Consider the following 6000-nt stretch of genomic DNA (forward strand, 5'->3'; position numbering starts at 1 on the left):
TGAAAAGTCAGCTAGAAGACTATCAGATATATGAGAGTAACATTCCTATATTGTGTCATAATACTTCTGCTATTTGTTTATCTAAGAATCCTATTTTACATTCTAAATTTAAACATATAGAGATTAAACATCACTTTATTAGGGACTATGTTCAGAAGGGTGTTCTTTCTTTAAACTTTATAGATACATACCATCATTGGGCTGATATCTTTACAAAACCCCTTGCAGAAGATAGGTTTAAGTTCATTCTGAAGAACATCAGTATGGATTTATGCCCAGAATGAAGGCGTTGAGAAGATCTGATAAATGGATAAGTTTGAAAATGTTGATTTATTTTCTTATTAGATGCTCTGTTTATGTATGTTCATCTGGATATTCTGAAACTGTTATTACTAACATTTCATATGTCTAAGTATGATACAAAACTTCTGTTAAAGCAAAACAGCTGTCACCAACTATTCTAGATGATGACCACGTGTTCATTCTGAAGGGACAAGCATTCGTGCAGTTGATGAGAGGCCGCCCTAGGTAACTGAGCAAATCTTTTCAAATCTCACGTTATCTCAACTAACGTCTCTCAACATTAAATGTGATTGATTCATTTTCTGTAACCGCTTGCATTCAGAATTTCATTGCATTCTTTTTCATGTCCGTGTCTATATAAACACATATCATATTCATTTTCTCTCTTTTCACTCCTTCATCATCATTCAGTTTATGCATTTGTGTCTCCTCTTTTGTCTTCATAAAAACCCTAAATCTAAGAAACCCAGAAATCTCAAGTGTTCTTCAATGGCTTCTTCATCAAATACTCAATGTAATGTTTCGTCTTCTCAGCAACAACAACAACAAGATCAACAACAACAGCAACAACCACTACAACATTTTTGTCCTACGGTCACGCAAAATTTTTCCACAACTCAAAAACTGTGGCCACATATAAGCTTTGGCTAGGGTTTTCAAATCGTAGACATATGTTTTGAAACATTGAATCTGGATTGTAAAACTGTGGCCTTTTCTTCATTTGCCACAGTTAACAAGCTGTAGATATTTTAAGCTGCAAATAAAAACCGCGGCATTATAATTTTCACTTCAAACTATGGCCTAAGCCCAAAAAAGTACCCCGCCAGAACTTCCCTCTTTTTTTAGATTCTGCCTCGTTAATTATTTTCTTTTCCAATTTTTTTAATTATAAAAATAAAAAGAATTGAAAACGATACAAGTGTCATTGGTACTTCTTAACCTAATTTTATCCTCAAAAAACCCATCCCTCAACAATCTCTCTCTGCAACACACCGACCCATCTCCATCAAATGCGCCGCCACGAACCAAGCTGAGCCACAAACCCAAACACAACCTCAATCCTCAGATCGCGTCTTCAAATTCGCTGCCGGACCCGTCGCCCTCCTTGAAAACGTCCTCCATAAGGCCCAATCGGAGCTCTACAACTGGCGTGGATCTGGTATGAGCGTGATGGATATGAGTCACAGAGGTAAAGAATTTCTTTCCATTATTCAAAAAGCAGAGTCAGATCTGCGTACCCTTTTGGATATCTCCTTGAAATATTATGTTCTTTTCCTCTAAGACGGTGCCACCACTCAGTTCGCCGACGAAACACTGAAACACCAATGCCTCGGTACTGCAACTCACTCCCTCAAACAAAAAGATCAAACCTTCATATTTCACTTTTCATCCGATTCACATCATTTCATTCATTTTTGTTCAATTTCCCTTGCAGGTACTACTGTGACTACTGCGATACCTATTTGACTCACGATTCTGTAAGTTATATTCTGATAAATGAGAGGTTCACTCACTATAATTTCCATTGTAAGCCACAGGGGACAATGCAAATGTTGCTAACTTTGGGTAATGTTGCAGCCATCTGTTAGAAAGCAGCATAACTTTGGTTATAAACACAAGGTGCTGTCAACTTTTCTCACTTTTATAAATTATACTACATTACAATCTAAGTCATATTTGTTAGCTTTGTTTGATGTGTTTGTCTTTTCAGGCTGATGTTTTCTAGGTAAATTTCTACAATCTTTGAATTTCCAACTAGCTCGTCAAACTTTAATCGGCTATTCTATATAGGTGAGTAACTCAAATTTTAGTATACGTGGTTCAAATTTTAGTTTGTTATGTGTGTTTTGGGTTAGCTTTTGATTAAAATATCTATGAACTGATTTGGTAATGTGGTTTATAATTGAGTTTGAAATTAAGTGATCTTTTCAGTTTTTTATCATGAAAGATATTCTTATATAAAGGTTAGTATAAATCTTTAACCAAAATAGAACCTGATCTTTAGTATGTTTATTATTGACTATATGCAACTAACGATACAACTTCAGGTGAATTCTACACCAAAATTGATAGTCAAAGGTTTGAGACAGGGTTGTCATTGACAATGCGGTTTGCTCCAATTCAACTATAGTCAAGGTAAGACGCAAAGAAAATTCCTTAATTTAGATTCCTTAACAATCAACCCTAATAAGCAAAGAAAATTCCTTAACTAGTAGGAGTAATTATTACTGTAAATGAGTTATTAATGTTTGTGAGCTATAAAGCCACTATTAATGTTTGTGTCTTGTAGGAGATATTCTTATTAATGTTTGTGTCTTGTCGTGTACTTCTACTTCTATAACTACTAACTTCTTATATGAATATTCTTGTGTTGTTTGACATACTTTGAAAATTGTACAGGGTCAGATCTGAATTTGGATGGAAACATTGGAAGTTTGTGACATCAATTATTCTACTTCCTAATGTGTTGATTATTTTCTTGCAGCAATATTTCGTACTTGCTGATGGTATATATTAGAACATAGAAATGAATCCCTTAATGTGTTGATTGTTTTCTTGGATTATCAACCAAGTTTGATTATTCTTTGTTACGGTTATATAGCACCCATGGCTTTGCCTCATCATGTGTCAATTGGATTTTTAAAGAATATCGTCCACCCTACATATTTTCTATAACCTTGAATACTCAATAATTCCGGTACTTCAAAAGCAATGCAATATCTAATTCTTCTCTGACGCTAATATTGTTGATTTATTGGCTTCTTACCATATTTAATATAACTTTGTTTGCTTGGTAACTGTTTGAAAGAAAGAATGCCGTTAACACTGTTGACTATTTTCTTACAAATCTAAAATGCTGTTTGTGATCTTGTCTTTATAAATTATTAAGTTATTTTAGGCGTTCTTATTGCTTTGAATTTCTCACTGTCAGTGGATTATTTTTGGATAGGTTGTATTCGATGGCTTTTAGCAGGTTGGAAGGAACTTTATTTTAGCAGGTTGGGTTGAAACATGATGATTTAGTATTTTAGTTATTAATCAAGTTTTATATGGATTTGTATTTTTTTTCCTGAAATTTAATGGTTTCAATTTTATTTAGCATAAAGTGATTGGTTAGCAAACAAGACTTCCCTGAATTTGTATTATATAATTTTAGCATGTTGGGTGAAACATGATGATTTCATGGTAACTGATATTGGTTGCAAACAAAACTTATGTGTTGTAATTTCATCGTAATTGCTACGGTGATTATGAAACTTCCCATAATTAAGTTGATGATATACTTTCACATACTACCCATTGGATTGAGCTAAACTATGTAGAATGCTTAGAATGACGAGATGATAGTGGCTTTATGGCTGACAGTTTCAAAATGCATTAAGTTGTTTCATTCTTGTATTAATTTATATTAAGTTGTTTCAAAATATATGTTTCATTCTTGTTTTTTGTTTTATAGCTTTCATTATGTGCCTTATTTAATATTAAAATTGTTTATATTTTAGGAGTTTTATATTAGAAATAAGGATGGCACCCCGATTAGTTCAGAACCGGAGCGTCAAAGAGTGATTCAATAAGTTAACAGATGAAAGTGTTTTGAAGTATATTGAACAAGTATTACTAATTACTATTAATTTGTTTCTTTAAAAGTGATTATTTAATTTTCAATATGTTAGTATACTATTTGAATAATTGAAATTGATTCAACTTCACTATCTGGATCAGTCACTTGGTAGCATTCACAATGTGATGTGGTTGAGGCTAAAGTTTGATAACACAGTGGCATAACTGCTTCCTTAATTTATGTTGAAAATGGATTCAACATGGTTTCAAGATGATATTGAATGTTTAATCTTTTAGAAATTATGTTTAACGATTTCAGTTTGATGTGTATATGTTCATTTATGTCTTTAAAGATAATGTGTAGTTTCTCAGACTACATAATATTAACACCGTCATACCCTAATTTTTGACCCCCGTGAGATGTCACACCTCCAAACATCTCATCAAACTCAAGACAGGTACTCAGAGCAGTCACTTGTTTGTCTGATACCCAATCGAGGGTGCTCAAGGACAAGGAGTTCAGACAAAGGATCAATCAATATGAGAATGACCTCTAATACAATCACATGACTCAAATGATTCATTCATTCACCTATGAGTGATTAGACACTAGTCATCAGGGCTCAGGTTTACTCAGGACACCAGACTAGGGTTTTGAGCTTATCAAGGACTGAAATCAGGGACCACATTTGGGAAACTCTAAAAAGCTCCAAGACATCACTCAAAGGATTCAATCATCTTAAAATGATCCATATAACAATATCCATTGAGCATTGTACCTCAATTCAAGATCTACAATCATCAATTTCATCTGGTCGACAATTAGGGTTTTTGACCTAATTCACCAAGACAATTGACTTTTAATCAGGACATGTATCCACAACTCAAAACATGACTCAAGAACTTCTATTACCTTAATATAATCCATTCATATCACTCATTTGAGGAGGAGGACTTGATTCATTACCAAAGTCCAAGATTTCATTTCATCTAGAAAAAGTCAACTGTACAAGATCACCTTTGACTTTTAGGGTTTTGGATCAAAACATGACTTTTAAGGATCAATATCATCAATATATGATTATTGAATTCATTTGACCAAGAGAAATCAATAAAATCAATCAAGAATCAAAAAGTCAAAGATTGACTTTTCATACTTAGAAATTTTTCTAAGTGTTTAAAGGTCTTTTTTTCAAAACTTTGGAAGGGAATACTCAAAATTTCAGGTACAAATTGAAAAAAACTTCCAACATCAAAGTTGTAGATTTTGATCCAATGAACAACTTTGTCACATATGATTTTTTGGCTAGAAATCAAGCATTGCAGAGATATGGAGCTTCAAAGTTGCTGCCTCCATGAATCTAGCAAAAAACCCTAGTTTTCTTCAAACTTTGAGCCCATTTTCACAATTTTCCCAAGTGATTTTGAAGAAACTCCAAACTAATGAATTGAAGTACATGTTAAGGGCTTTCCAAAATGTGCTCAAACTTCTCCAAATTCATTTTGAGCTAGGAGTTATGATGGTTCAAAGTTGGGCTCATGGAGTGAAATTATAGGTCATGCCTAAGTTTGAAACTTGCAATTTTATGCAAATGCCTACACTATTTGGTTCTGTCATACCCCAATTTTTGACCCTAAGATCACACATCATTTGCATACCAATCATCAATCAAGAAATTTAAACCTAGATCTCTGCTTGCAATGTTGTGCTCAATTCATCTGCAAAGGAATCATCGAGCACCCATGTTTTAGTTTGTGTATATTGTTTTACTAACCAAAATACCAAAAATATTGCCTTGTGCTCTTGTATGTTTGTGTTTTGTAGGTACCAAGTCAAAATACCCATCAAAGGAGCATTTTTCAACATTTTCACTGTGCAAATCGATTTGCATAAGGTGTAAATCGATTTACACAACTGTTTCTGCACCAGATTTGCTTCTGCCATCAGTGCAAATCGATTTGCATAAGACAGCAATCGATTTGCATAACTGTTTTTGCCCCAGATTTTGCCTTTTTTCAGCCATGTAAATAGATTTGCATAATGTGCAAATCGATTGCACCAGCACGAATTTGGAAAAATGAAGGCAAATTTCAGCTTTTTGAAGTGTTGACATCATTTGCAAGCATGGGAAGCAT

At 33.6% G+C, this 6000-nt stretch overlaps 1 long non-coding RNA gene across 8 annotated transcripts; it reads left to right on the top strand.

Annotated features, from left to right (window-relative positions):
- The first annotated feature begins 1232 nt into the window (after positions 1–1232).
- LOC131636312 (uncharacterized) lies at positions 1233–5504 on the top strand. 8 transcript variants are annotated; one of them, XR_009294035.1, is made up of 4 exons: positions 1233–1636; positions 1739–2810; positions 3254–3302; positions 3807–5504. It is a non-coding gene; the product is annotated as an uncharacterized LOC131636312 (long non-coding RNA). The 8 variants fall into 8 exon arrangements; XR_009294030.1 differs by having other exon boundaries at positions 1739–1781; positions 1882–1923; positions 2015–5496; XR_009294032.1 differs by having other exon boundaries at positions 1739–3302; positions 3807–3915; positions 4027–5493.
- The last annotated feature ends 496 nt before the right edge of the window (positions 5505–6000 follow it).

The sequence above is a fragment of the Vicia villosa genome, unplaced genomic scaffold (genome assembly GCF_029867415.1).
Source record: "Vicia villosa cultivar HV-30 ecotype Madison, WI unplaced genomic scaffold, Vvil1.0 ctg.001696F_1_1, whole genome shotgun sequence".
Lineage (NCBI taxonomy): Eukaryota > Viridiplantae > Streptophyta > Magnoliopsida > Fabales > Fabaceae > Vicia > Vicia villosa.